At 42.3% G+C, this 15,162-nt stretch overlaps 1 protein-coding gene and 2 long non-coding RNA genes across 10 annotated transcripts in view; 2 read left to right on the top strand and 1 right to left on the bottom strand.

Annotated features, from left to right (window-relative positions):
* Window positions 1-15,162, top strand: part of fbrsl1 (fibrosin-like 1) — a 329,995-nt gene that overhangs the window by 135,957 nt on the left and 178,876 nt on the right. The gene's annotated exons all lie outside the window — the stretch shown is intronic.
* The window catches only part of LOC146507369 (uncharacterized), a 255,677-nt gene that overhangs the window by 160,769 nt on the left and 79,746 nt on the right, over window positions 1-15,162 (bottom strand). The window lies entirely within an intron of this gene.
* LOC146507372 (uncharacterized) lies at window positions 2,622-5,723 on the top strand. Its single transcript, XR_014877110.1, has 2 exons — window positions 2,622-3,224; window positions 3,263-5,723. It is a non-coding gene; the product is annotated as an uncharacterized LOC146507372 (long non-coding RNA).

The raw sequence follows: 15,162 nt of genomic DNA, 5'->3' as shown, positions 1-15,162 counted from the left end.
CATTTGCCAAATATTTGCCTTAGCTCTGTTTGCTCTCGCTTGGAATTTTTTTTCAAGCAAAACAAATCTTGCAATTTTAAAGCTTTAGCAACAAGAGCAGCATACTTTGCATAAAATAATTCAGCTGCATGACATTGGATGATGTAGTCAGACAGGTAATGAAATCACTCAATTCCACAACAACAAGAGGTCAGGTAAGTATTCAATTAAGCCACATCAGTGTGTAACACTTTTATGCAGCAAAGATTTACATTTAAACTTTAGTCAAATCCTGTGGACTGTTCCATATGTTCCTAATCATGGACGGATATAAGCGGCAGCTTTGCTGTAGTGGCCTAGCTAATTACAATGCACCGTTATCCTCCTTTGTACACTTATTAAATAACTATTATCCCTATTAACACAATTGACATGATCCTCTTCTGCCAACTACAGCCTCAACAAGCTGCGCCTGTCAGCTCAGCTAATGTTGCAAATATGCTTTCACGCACACAAACGCACAGAAAAGAAACACACAGTGCACAGGCACTCACAGATAGCAACGCTCAAATCCCCACACATGTCAGCATTTTGAGGGATCATATAGATGCAAATGCGACCATGTAATTGCACGAGCAGTAGATCTGCGCTCTCAAGGCTCGATGCTGTCATGTCAACGGCTGATCCCATCTGGTTTTCAGCATTTCTTTTTTTCTTTTCCAAGACCTGATTTCCATACCAACCCAAAGCTTTAGAATCCTCTCATCTTATCTGCTTCCCCTCCTCCCTTTTCCTCCTCCTCCTCCTTTCAAACTCCTTTTAAGACCTGTGTCTTCAGGTCCAAGCAAGAATGATAGGACTGACAGCAAATAGACACATGTCATAGTCAAACACGGAAATGACAGGGAGGAAGCCTCTAGCGTAGTTTAGGTTCTGCTCTTCCCTTCTCTGTTCCACTCTCTGTTCCTGACGTCTTTCATATCTGAAATACTTTTTTACTCTTTTCATAGGTGCATTATAGTTCTGTGAGGAGTAATCCACAGTTCGGTCCAACCTCTACCCTTCTCTTTACCACTTTTTAATCTACTATTGGTCTCCACCCAATTTCCTTCTCGTATAAATGACTCTGTCTTCTCGCTGTCTTTTGACCCTCCATCCTTCACATTTTTGCATGACAGGTACACAGGCTGCATGCTTTCTGCATCTGGGCTCATAAGGATTTAAAACATTCCGTATGCAGGCCTGTATGTAGAGGTAGATAAATGCCTGTGTGACGGCACCGTAATGCGTTACCAATCTACCAATTTACTGCACATCCAAAGAGAACGATGATCCTTTCCTTGGGAAAAACGACTTGGCTATAAGGGCACTTTAGGAGGGGGAATGAGCCAAGTATGTGTTTGTTTTTATTTATTACTGTGATTTTGGGATATTGATCTTCATATATATATATATATATATATATATATATGAAAAAATACCATTTTATGTCTTATTTGCATATTGATTATCTAAAGCAGATAATGGCGCAGAGCCATTGCATGGGGGGCGCAGCATGAAAAGGGAGAAAAAAAACAACAACAATGTTTGGACTCTGCTAGCACGGGGCGCCCACACAAACGCAAAGCGGGAGATGAAGCATCGCTGAATATGTTTCCAAACCAACTTCATTCTAAGCCAAAGACTAGAAAATATGGTGAAGCAAATCTTCCCTTTGGCTTCACCTACACAAGTGCCGAGGTAGGTCTCCCTGCAGAATTGGTTTTCCCTGCGTCGGGAGCAGCGTTGGGCTGTTCAAATCACGGACAAACAGTATCCCACATTCTTGATTTTTAGTTCACAAACACTTGTTATAATGACTAACTACTCCTGACATTTTGGAGATATTAGCTCTTTATACAGTAAAGTTACAGCGGGATACAAATAACATCAGGCTGATCCTGCCACGATTTGTTCCCCCGGTTTAAATCACGGACAAACAGCATCCAACAGCTGTTTATGTTTTTAAACCCATTTTGCACAGAGAGGCATTTTTTTTTAATGTATTGATAGCAATGATGAATATTATTACACAGCAAAAAAAACAACTACATGTAAAATAATCACACCATGACGCCTCTGCCTTTGTAAATAGGCGTGTTTATATGTAAGTGTGTAAAACCTGAAGATAGAGACAAAATACTTTTAATCTGACTATCTGCCATTCTGCAATTCCTCTCATGTAAACAATAACGTGCACACAGCATGACGTGAAAAAAGGCACATACCTTTGACGTTGCATGACGAACTCTGTATTCCTTGTCCACACATAAACGCAAAAAATGAGTTTTAAAAAATCTCAGTTTTCGGTGATTCCAAACGCCGTTTACGTGTGGACGAAACAGCTGCGCTTTCAAAAATACCCGTGTACGTGCGGACGTAAAAGAGTTAGTAGTTTATTTTCTTACTACCTGCAGATTACTTGTATTTGCTTAATTGTTTACTAAATGTTTGAGGTGTGAAATAAGCCACAATTGGGCAAAATATAGGTGTGTGTGGTTGGAGGATGTGCTAGTGCGTGCGTGTGAGGGGGGCGGGCGCGAACATTTTTCTGTAAAACAAAGGGGGGCCCAGCGAAAAAAGTTTGGGAACCACTGATCTAAAGGATATCTACACAAAAGGAGGTTCCAAGAAAGTAGAAGATTTCTGCTTTTTTATTAACATAATTATGTTAACTTAAGCAGCTTGCTTTTGCAAGAATACACAAACATAACAGAGAACTATACAAAGGGTATTTTCTGAATGTAAACAGTGTTACTAAGTATAAGGTGGAATCCATTTTTATAGTGAAACTATGCTGTTAAATTGTTGTTTAAAAAAGAAATCCTAAACAAAACTTACGTCAAGAACATTTTAATTCTGCGTTTTCATTAGAAACTAATAATAACTAACCTAACTAACCTAATAATAGGTTAACTTTTCATTGAAGTCATTAGTTTCTTTCTATTGGCATGGTAGTTAGCACTGATGCCTCAGCGCAAGAAGGTCCTGGGTTTGAATTCGCCATCTTCGGGTGCCTTTCTGTGGGGAGTTTGCATGTTCTCCCCCTGCAGGAGGTTCTCTCCAGGTACTTCAGCTTCCTCTCACAGTCTAAAAACATGCAGTTAGTGGGGTTAGAATAACTGGTCATTCTAAATTGTCCATAGGTGTGAATGGTTGTCTGTTTCTCTGTGTTAGCCCTGCGACAGACCGACAGCCTTTCCAGGGTGTACCCTTCCATTTTGCACTGTGGCGGCTAGGATAGGCTCCAGCCCTCCATCACCCCTCAGCGACCCTGAATTGGATAAATGGAAGAAGATGGATGGATGATGGAAACTAATAACTTACATGATTGCATTGCTCCATTTAGTATCCCAGTAAACTATTCCTCAGTTCATCTATCTGCAAGTTGGGCTTGTTGGTCTGTATTAGAAGACATTACATCTTCATCTTGATATAATGTGCTTATAGACTCATAGCAGAACCAGACTGCTGCTGCTTCATTGGCTGTGTTGAATTCACCTGACATTAAGAGACAAGCTTTACACAGTTTTACAGCATAAATGGCCAATATACATACACACATATACATACACACATATACATACACACATATACGTACACACATATACGTACACACATATACATACACACATATACATACACGCATATACGTACGCGCATATACGTACGCGCATATACGTACGCGCATATACGTACGCGCATATACGTACGCGCATATACGTACGCGCATATACGTACGCGCATATACATACGCGCATATACGTACACACATATACGTACACACATATACGTACACACATATACGTACACACATATACATACACACATATACATACACACATATACGTACGCGCATATACGTACGCGCATATACGTACGCGCATATACGTACGCGCATATACGTACGCACATATACGTACGCGCATATACGTACGCACATATACGTACGCGCATATACGTACGCACATATACATACACACACACGCATATACGTACGCGCATATACGTACGCGCATATACGTACGCGCATATACGTACACACATATACGTACACACATATACATACACACATATACGATATACGTACGCACATATACATAGACAATTGTTTTTAGGGTCTGCGCCCTTTCTAAGCTGCTGCCCGAGTCTTCATCTTCTTCTTCAAATACCTAAAGTTACACACATGCACACACACACACACCACAGATAAATGCATATGAGTGCGCCAATACACACAGCACTCCTACCTCCCCTTCCCCACCTTCATCTAACACATAACACTTCCTGCAAAATTTACTGGTACTGTGTGCTATGCAGGCATGAGATAACGTCCCAGAAGTTTTCCAAGGGCAGGGCCAGCGCTCAGACATCAGAGGGAAGCAGCGTCGAACCGAAGCTGATTCATTACATGTGTTGCATCTGCCTCCTATTAAAAAGCCCTGAGCACTCTGGCTGTCTCTCCCGGTCTCTCTCTCACACTCTTTGACTGCAAACTACCTCGCGAATCCTTCCATTTACCTCACCTCTCTCTCTTTCGAAAACTCCCTCTTTCTGTCTCTTTCCTCTTAACTTTCAGTTACCTCTGATGACATGCCTCACCTCCTCACAAGTCTCACAGGTTAGCTCTAGCATACGTCGCTACAGTACCAGGACTTAAATGTCCAAATATTACACAGCTTCTTCATGTTTTTTTCTTCACTTTATTGCCTCATAGTTAGCTCTGAATAAAATTCAAACATCGTGCGCTCTTTGTTCTCCTGAGTCTGTCTGTTATTAGGTTTAAGATTCTTGAACTTGGCTTTGGCGGTTAGTTTTCCTGTGAGCTGTCGTAGCTTCTGCTGCTGTTCATTGTAACTGGAGCCCCATGAATATACTCATAATAATATATTATGTTGCAGAATAGATTCTTATTACACTCATACTGGCACTGATATGTATGTCAGCTGTAAAGTAAAAGGTTTACACACTAAACAAATAAACAAGATACATTTAGGATCAGCTTCTTGGTCACAGCTCTTGAAAGGGGACTAATTTTAAATCCAGAGCCCCAGCACAAGAGCACGATTTAGAAATATTACTCATTTTATACCTTCCTTTTATGCAGTCCCATAGCTCATCCTCTGCCCCGTGCTGGTTGGCCACATATTGATTAGAAAATATGATGTTACCCCGACATTCCTGTTAACGACCCATTGCCCAACCAACTGAAGAAAACAGTCTAAAGTTAAACCAACTAAAAGTTTAAGACTCTTCTTCAACTGTCTATTTTTTAATGACTTGCTCATTTCCTTTTAACCAACAATCTCATCTTCAGTGTTTTAATTACGCTGCAGTGAGTGATAGGTATTTTAAGTTGTGTGTGTGCATGCGCGCGCGCGTGTGTGTGTGTGTGCTTTCGTTGAATTTGTTAAAAGGAGCCTTTTTGCAGTGCGAATGTCAGCTTCAACTGATAATTATTTCAGATTACATTAGAGGAAATTAAACATTTCTTATAGTACGTGTGAGGGTGACAAAGTTATCAAGTGCAGACACAGGAGAGAGTGTGAATGTTGCACTTCCAAAATGTAATTTTTTACAACTAATAAGATCATTTTCAAGTGTTAAAAAATAATTAATGGTTTCACGGCAGCTGAATGGTCTTTGCCCAAGGATCAGTGGTGCACGGTGGCCTGTGTGCAATTTATCAGAGGCAAATTAAAATGTAGAAATCAAGTCATTTATTAAAAAATAACTTGATCTTTGAAGAAACTGGGGTCAGGCTGAGAGCAGTGACTAGACTGCAGAGTTATACATTAATGATAATACTGATAACTGTCTCAGTACTTTTGTTTATTGTGTGACCTTCATCTGGATTTGCTTCATATTTACAGAGAGCAGTTCTGGCTTTGATTTTCAGTTAACTTGTGAGTTCAAGTTGTGAAAATCTCCGTGTGTAGCCAAACACTGTGTGTCATTTCGACATCTGTCTGGACCGCTGAGCTGTCCCGCCAACAGACTCTTATCAGCTGATAAGACTGTTTACACCAGTTTTATCTCTGTCCACTTAAGGGCGATGTAGTTGAGAGTCATAAGTGATAAATCCATTCCGCTCAAAACCTTCGGCACAATTTTCCATCCTACCGTTATTAGAGTCAACACTCGCTATAGGCAAAAAGCCCTCTTTATTTACTGCATGTATCTTTTACAATACTGAATTATGATGTAACTAAGACATAAGGAGCTCGTTTGTAACATATGTTCTGCAGTGAAAATGCCTCCAATCAATCACACATCTCTGTTTGAGAAACATAATGTTACGTGTAAACAGTTAATTTTTATTCTTATTTTCTGATGAATCTGTTGGAGAGAATTAGGGCTGCCACGATTAGTCGACTAGTCACGATTACGTCGACTATCAAAATCATCGACGACTGATTTAATAGTCGACGCGTCGTTTGAAGCTTTGTAAGATCACAAAAGACGCAGGAATAAGTAGTAGGATTTAAGAGTGTAATAACGGACTGAAACAGAAGAGGGCAGCACTGCATGTACAAGGATGTCAGCTGTCGTTAAACCCCGAAGAAGAAGAAGTAGCTCTGTCCCAGTATTCATAGTGCCAGTGTTGCCAACTTAGCGACTTTGTCGCTATATTTAGCGGGTTTTCAGACCCCCTAGCGACTTTTTTTCTAAATAAAGTCGCTAAAAAAAGACGTGAAAGCGCATATCGCTTTTACTCTCAACAAGCAGCGGGTGCTGTAACGCAGTCAGTTCTTCTTTTACTCTTATGCTGTTTTGTGGATCAGGTTTAAAACTACTTATAAACACACACACACACACAGTAACTCCACCAGAGTGCCTATTTCGGGTCACTTTTGCCGGTCCAAGCCCGGGTAAAGAAGCAGGGTTGGAATTGTGACATTACAAAAAACAATAATTGCTAAAATAAATTTAATTTGTAGTTCTAAATAAATTCTAAATGCATTTAGGACGTTTTTTGCTCACTTTATGTCTCGTCCACGATGTTATTTCTCTCTCCAGCAGCGTAGGTTACAATTACATTAGCATGACCAATTATGCAAATTAGGTGATGACGTCATTTAGCGACTTCTAGCGACTTTTAGGACAACCAATAGCGATTTTCCTTACTGAGGAGTTGGCAACACTGCATAGCCCAGCTCAGTTTCCAACAATGGCGGCAGCTAGTTAGTTTTAATATTACTCTTATTATTCTTTCTGGGTCACAAAATAAACGTTTAACATATTTTCAGGTGAGAATGTAGCTGTGTAAACATCAAATATCTGCTCAGTTTATCAAGACACCACATATTTTCAAAAGCGCTCCGAAGTTTTCGGAGACGTCTGTTAGCCACTAGCTCGATAGCTAGCCGGGGGCTAGGCTCACTAGAGCCGTGAGAACACCGGACTCCCGGCAAATCCTTTTCAAACCCACCGCCGTCTTTCGCTACTCAGGTTAAACATGATATATAAGTGACTAAGATAACTTAAAATGTTATTGTTTGGCTTTTTTTTAGTATTTTATTTGTTCCTGAGTAAATCGGTTTGGCTGAGATCAAAGTTATAGTTTTTACACAGCTGAATAAACGTGAAGCAGACAGCTGATTATCAGAAGTGTGAGATGCTCAAGAATTTACTCCGGTGTCCCGTTATATTTTAGATAGCAAGGAGTTTATTAAACTTCACCGAAACAATCTGCAAATTTCATTAAAATTTAATAAACTATCATCTTGTCTTTATTTTTAGTTAGCACATACCTTACACACTTAAAGCTGTAAGCTAATGATAGTTATATAAGAGCAGATGCTGCTGGTGCAAGAAGCTGTACGTTTTACGTCCAGTGGATGATGATCTGATTAGTCGACTATCAAAATAATCGTTTGTGGCAGCCCTAGAGAGAATACAGATCTATTTTCAATAGTTCCACTTTAACTCGGCGATTGGAAAGGACGGCTGAGACGGATGTAAAGGCGCACACACCTGAAAATGAATGAATAAATCATTTTCTCTCTTACGCTCCTAAAGGTTTAGCTGACCACAAAGTGCAAATGTGGCATTTCCAGCAGCATGTACCACAACCTGAAATTGGTTTACCGAGACTTTGAACGTGCCCTTTTTTTCTTTTTTCTTGCAAGTCAAAGTGAACTTTGACTTGCAAATGATTATGCAAGTTGGGGAAAAAATAAACAGCCTCCAATATGATCACCATTTGAATTTTTCTCGTAAGCATGCATAAGAGCTTTGCAAACCTTTGTACACCGAAGTGGAAGCTGTGCACGTCTCGCAAAAAAACAAGAAATAAAGAAGAGGCTTCACAATTGGAGAGCAAAACGCAGATCCACAGCACTGCTTCCTTGTTTTCCTTCCAATAACATCATTAGCATTTTGACATCATCCTCCTAATTGTTGTTTGTAGCTTTGAGAAACGGTTGCCTTGGAGTGAGAGTTGAGAGGGAGAGGAGGGGGCTGGGCTGTTTCCGCTGTAAAGGGCTTATCTGTTCAGGACAGATACTGTTCCTATGGTCTTGGCTGACAGGTAAGGTGTGTGTGCGTGTCTGTTGGTTGCAGTTGTCAGCGAACCCCAGGGACAGGTGTTGAGGGATAAGTTCGTATTTGGGAGCAGATGCACCTCCCCTTCCTCCTCTCTTGCCTTGTTCCCTCACTCCCCCAGGAGGCATATGGTGAGAGTGATTGGAGGGACCCGGAGCCCAGAGGGAATGCTCTTCTCCCCAGTTCATCTGTTTTAGATGGGGCCCTGCGGGACACTCAGGCTCTCCTGAGGTCCCCGTTGGCTGGGAATCAGGCCGAGTAGGTGGCTCTGCTTTCAGGTCGACTGCTTTGTTACAGTGCGGGGCGTTTGCAGTGGCCACCCCTGTTAGCTTTACACTTGGCTGCGTTCTACACTGCAATTTTGTGCATGGGACACAAATGGCTAATAGGTCGCACCTTCTCGTTCGTTTGCACAGTACCTCATTTATATGCAGCGTGGCTTTTAATCTGCCGACTCTTGTCACGTCCTGGCGTCGGCGCTTGGAGTGGAAACACCATCGCAGGCTCATATTTGTAAACCGGCTTACAAATGTGATGTAGTTCTGAGTGCAGTAGGAGACAGCGTTACGGGGGCATTTTAGGACTTGTATAATATGTGTATCCCTTTTTATTCAATTCAATTCAATTCAATTTTATTTATATAGCGCCAAATCACAACAAAAGTCGCCTCAAGGCGCTTCATAGATACAAAGAAAAGCCCAACAATCATATGACCCCCTATGAGCAAGCACTTTGGCGACAGTGGAAAGGAAAAACTCCCTTTTAACAGGAAGAAACCTCCGGCAGAACCAGGCTCAGGGAGGGGCGGCCATCTGCTGCGACCGGTTGGGGTGAGAGAAGGAAGACAGGATAAAGACATGCTGTGGAAGAGAGACAGAGATTAATAACAGATACGATTCAATACAGAGAGGTCAGTTAATACATAGTGAGTGAGAAAGGTGACTGGAAAGGAAAAACTCAATGCATAATGGGAATCCCCCGGCAGCCTACATCTATTGCAGCATAACTAAGGGAGGATTCAGGGTCACCTGGTCCAGCCCTAACTATATGCTTTAGCAAAAAGGAAGGTTTTAAGCCTAATCTTAAAAGTAGAGATAGTGTCTGTCTCCTGAATCCAAACTGGAAGCTGGTTCCACAGAAGAGGGGCCTGAAAACTGAAGGCTCTCCCTCCCATTCTACTTTTAAATACTCTAGGAACAACAAGTAGGCCTGCAGAGCGAGAGCGAAGTGCTCTAATAGGGTGATATGGTACTACAAGGTCATTAAGATAAGATGGGGCCTGATTATTTAAGACCTTGTATGTGAGGAGCAGGATTTTGAATTCAATTCTGGATTTAACAGGAAGCCAATGAAGGGAAGCCAAAACAGGAGAAATATGCTCTCTCCTTCTAGTCCCTGTCAGTACTCTTGCTGCAGCATTTTGGATTAACTGAAGGCTTTTCAGTGAGTTTTTTGGACATCCTGATAATAATGAATTGCAGTAGTCTAGCCTGGAAGTAATAAATGCATGAACTAGTTTTTCAGCGTCACTCTGAGACAGGATATTTCTAATTTTAGAGATGTTGCGCAAATGGAAGAACGCAGTCTTACATATTTGTTTAATATGTGCGTTGAAGGACATATCCTGGTCAAAAATGACTCCAAGGTTCCTCACAGTGTTACTGGAGGCCAAGGTAATGCCATCCAGAGTAAGAATCTGGTTAGATACCATATTTCTAAGCTTTTCAGCGCCGAGTACAATGACCTCAGTTTTATCTGAGTTAAGAAGCAGAAAGTTAGTGGCCATCCAAGTCTTTATGTCTTTAAGACATTCCTGCAGTTTAACTAATTGGTGTGTGTTATCTGGCTTCATGGACAGATAGAGCTGGGTGTCATCTGCATAGCAGTGAAAATGTATGCTATGTCTTCTAATGATGCTGCCTAGGGGAAGCATGTATAATGTAAACAGAATTGGTCCTAGCACCGAACCCTGTGGAACTCCATAATTAACCTCAGTGTGTGAAGAGGACTCTCCATTTACATGCACAAATTGGAGTCTATTAGATAGATATGATACAAACCACTGCAGTGCAATACCTGTAATACCTACAGCATGTTCTAATCGCTCTAATAGGATATTATGGTCAACAGTATCGAATGCTGCACTAAGGTCAAGAAGGACAAGCACAGAGATGAGTCCACTGTCAGAGGCCATAAGAAGATCATTTGTAACCTTCAATAAAGCTGTTTCTGTGCTGTGATGAGCTCTGAAACCTGACTGAAACTCTTCAAATAAACCATTCCTCTGCAGATGATCTGTTAGCTGTTTGACAACTACTCTTTCAAGGATTTTTGATATGAAAGGAAGGTTGGAGATTGGCCTATAATTAGCTAAGACTGCTGGGTCTAGAGATGGCTTTTTGAGTAAAGGTTTAACTGCAGCCACCTTGAAGGCCTGTGGTACATAGCCGATTATTAGAGATAGGTTGATCATATATAAGATCGAAGAATTAACCAATGGCAGGACTTCTTTGAGCAGTTTTGTAGGAATGGGGTCTAAAAGACACGTTGATGGTTTGGAGGAAGTAATTATTGAAGTTAACTCAGAAAGATCGATTGGAAAAAAAGAGTCTAACTTAACATCAATGGAACTAAGAGTAGCTGTAGATAATATTACATCTGTGGGATGATTATTGGTAATTTTTTCTCTAATGATAAAAATTTTATTTGTGAAGAAGTTCATGAAGTCATCACTAGTTAACGTTAAAGGGATGGTTGGCTCAAAAGAGCTCTGACTTTTTGTCAGCCTGGCTACAGTGCTGAAGAGAAACCTGGGGTTGTTCTTATTTTCTTCAATCAGTGATGAGTAGTAAGCTGTTCTGGCTTTGCGGAGGGCTTTCTTATAAAGCAACAAACTATTTCTCCAGGCTAAATGATGATCCTCTAAATTTGTGGCACGCCATTTCCTCTCCAGATTACGAGTCATCTGCTTTAGGGTACGTGTTTGAGAATTATACCACGGGGTCAGGTACTTCTGATTAGAGACCTTAGTTTTCACTGGAGCTACAGTATCCAGAGTCGTACGTAGTGAGGAGGTGAAATTATTAACAAGATAATCGACCTCTGTTGGGGTAGCGTTCAGATAGCTGCTCTGCTCTGTGTTGGTACAGGGCATTGACGATGATAACAGTGGCTGGATTATATTCTTAAACTTAGTTACAGCGCTTTCAGAAAGACATCTACTTTGATAAAGTCCACTCTCCACTGCTGCGTAATCAATTATTGTAAATGTAAATGTTATCAAGAAATGATCAGACAGGAGAGGGTTTTCAGGAAACACTGTTAAATGTTCAGTTTCTATGCCATATGTTAAAACAAGATCTAGAGTGTGATTAAAGTGGTGGGTGGGTTCTTTTACATTTTGAGAGAAACCAATTGAGTCTAACAACAGATTAAATGCCATGTTGAGGCTGTCATTTTTAGCATCTACATGGATGTTAAAATCACCCACAATAATTATTTTATCTGAGCTCAGAACTAAATTAGATATAAAGTCTGAGAAATCAGACAGAAACTCTGTGTAAGGCCCAGGTGGACGATAGATGATAACAAGTAAGACTGGTTTCTGAGTTTCACAGCTGGGGTGGACAATGTTAAGCATCAGGCTTTCAAATGAATTAAAAGTCTGTCTTGGTCTTTCATTAATTAATAGACTGGTGTGAAAAATTGCTGCCACACCGCCCCCTCGACCTGTGCTTCGAGATTTCTGGTAGTTAGAATGACTCGGGGGTGTTGATTCATTTAAACTAACATAATCATCCTGCTGCAACCAGGTTTCTGTAAGGCAGAGTAAATCAATTTGTTGATCAATTATTAAGTCATGTACTAACAGAGACTTGGAGGAGAGAGACCTAATATTTAATAATCCACATTTCACTGTTTTACTCTGTGGTTCAGATGTGGATACTGTATTGTTCTTTCTTTGTGATTGTTTAAGTTGTTTGTTGCTGGTTTTTAGTTTGTTTTTTGTCTTTTTGGAAGCAGACACAGTCTCTATGGAGATGGGTTTTTGGGGGGGTAGCAGGAGGAGAGAAGCTGCAGAGAGGCGTGTAAGACTGCAACTCTGCTTCCTGGTCCCAACTCTGGATAGTCATGTTTTGAGGGGTTTAATAAATTTGTCGATATTTCTAGAAATGAGAGCTGCTCCATCCAAAGTGGGATGGATGCCATCTCTCCTAACAAGACCAGGTTTCCTCCAGAAGGTTTGCCAATTATCTATGAAGCCCACATCGTTTCTGGGACACCACTCAGACAGCCAGCAATTTAAGGAGAACATGCGGCTAAACATGTCACTCCTGGTCTGATTGGGGAGGGGACCAGAGAAAACTACAGAGTCCGACATTGTTTTGGCAAAGTTACACACCGATTCAATATTGATTTTAGTGACCTCCGATTGGCGTAACCGGGTGTCATTACTGCCGACGTGAATTATGATTTTATTGAATTTACGTTTACCCTTAGCCAGCAGTTTTAAATTTCCTTCAATGTCGCCTGCTCTGGCCCCTGGAAGACAATTGACTATGGTTGCCGGTGTCTCTAGCTTCACATGTCTGAGAACAGAATCACCAATTACCAGAGTTTGACCCCCGGCGGGTGTGTCACCGAGTGGGGAAAAACGGTTAGACACATGAACGGGTTGGTGGTGTACCTGGGGCTTCTGTTTAGGACTACGCTTCCTCCTCACCGTTACCCAGCCTTTCCCCAGCTGCTTGGGGTCTGCCGGGGAACAGCTAGCGGGGCCTACGCTATCTTCGGCTGCACCAGCTACAGGGGCCTGGCTAGCTAAGGGTGAGAGCAGGGTGCAAAGCCGAGTCTCCAATTCAGTAATCCTGGCCTCCAGAGCTGCAAATATGCTACATTTGTTACAGATATCATTACTGCTAAAGGAGGCCGAGGAGTAACTAAACATCTGACACAATGAGCAAGAAAGTGCAGAAGGGACATGTGAAGTAGCCATGGTGCTAACGGGTCGGCTACGAGCTAAGCTAGCGAAACAGTACAGAGACAGTGAGTGAATACTATAAATTAGGTAGTGAGTACACAGAAAGTGTGCTTCGGATGAAGCACGTGAAGATTATACTGTGAAAAAAGAATGTATTTAAAAGTTGTTAATTAAACTGCTAAGCAAATAAGCTACTCAGAAACACCACTGTGTTTGAGCAGGAACAGGAAGCGATACTATACCACAGAGCGAGCGAGCGAACACCAAGTGACAGCGCCACCGACAGTGTGGTTTTATGTGGTCATTTATTATAAAGTGAGCTCTATGAATAATGTATGATTAAAAGCTGTAATGGATACACCGGGACTCGTCAAAATAAAAGCAAAAATCCATTTGCGCTCCCTGTAGTAAATCCACTTGCTTGTCCTTGGGCTAATTTCCAACTTGGGACTTGGTGGGGGAGTGAGTGCATGTATTGATAGCGATTCAAGGGAGGGAGGGTGTTGTACAGGGAGAGAAAAAGGGGAGAGAGAGGAAAAGTGAAATAACGCATGGATGAGGAACAAAGTCAGGAATACCTCTCTTCCTCTCTCGATGCATCCTTCCTTTATCTCCCTCGCTTACAGAGTCTCTCTTTCCCTCCTCGCCTCTCTCCTGTCTGTGTCTCACCATCTTATAGCTCCTTTCCCTGCCTCCGAGCAGCTGCCACTTCTGCGCCTGAAGAAAATGAAGGCAGATGAATCAATTTGGCCTGTGGCCCTAAAGTGCACTTGTCTGCGCCCCAGCTTGGGCGGGAGGGATAATGAGCCGATAGATTGAGCCCGGCACCGAGCGCGGAGGTGCCTTTGCCTGCCGCACCACCGGGCCACCCTCGCACACATACACAATCCCACACGTACACACACATGTGCTCCCTGAGCAGCGGTAGCAGCCTGTTGTTGGGTTAATGGGGGTGAGGGTCCTTTGCGCGGGACACTTTTCAGAACAAATTAGAGGAAGGATCTCTATCAGTCATCTTCAGGCCTTCTTGTATTGCCCCTCATCTCCTCCTCGCTCTGCGCAGGGGAAGCCCGTAGAGAAGAATAGCAGAAAGGAGTGTGTGTGGGAGGCAAGGTCCAAGATCTTAGGGTAATGAGGACTGACACTGGAACAAGGCCAAAGCACAGCCTCCCTCAGCACTGTTGACAGGTGACGGCAGGCTAGGGAGAGACGAGGCAGAGCGAACAGAGGAACTGGAGCAAGGAGAGGAAAATCGAGGGCAGAGCTAACAGCTTCTTTGATTCAAGGAGGGAAAAGGTGGGAGACCACGCAGTCATTCGATGCCCCCATAAAACCCCCTGCAAGGTGAAGAAGGAGGGAGGATCAAAGGAGCAGTACAACAAAGCATCACCCGCGAGCCTCCTGGCAGCTCCCTGCTGACAAGCTGCCGATTGATAGACACTGCAGGAAGAGGGCGGAAGAGTGAATGGAGAAAGAAACTTAGCCAAGCCTGAACAGATATGAGCCACTACTATGTCCATCTATGTCTAACCCTTTCTACGCAGAGGGGCTTTGCGACTTCAGGGTTAGAGTAGTATAAGGAGACCCACGTCGGCCCTACTCAACTTGGGGGGGAA

Source organism: Neolamprologus multifasciatus, chromosome 12 (genome assembly GCF_963576455.1).
Source record: "Neolamprologus multifasciatus chromosome 12, fNeoMul1.2, whole genome shotgun sequence".
Taxonomy (NCBI): Eukaryota; Metazoa; Chordata; class Actinopteri; order Cichliformes; family Cichlidae; genus Neolamprologus; species Neolamprologus multifasciatus.
The sequence above is the reverse complement of the archived record's forward strand: the minus strand, read 5'-3'. Positions and strand labels throughout refer to the sequence as shown.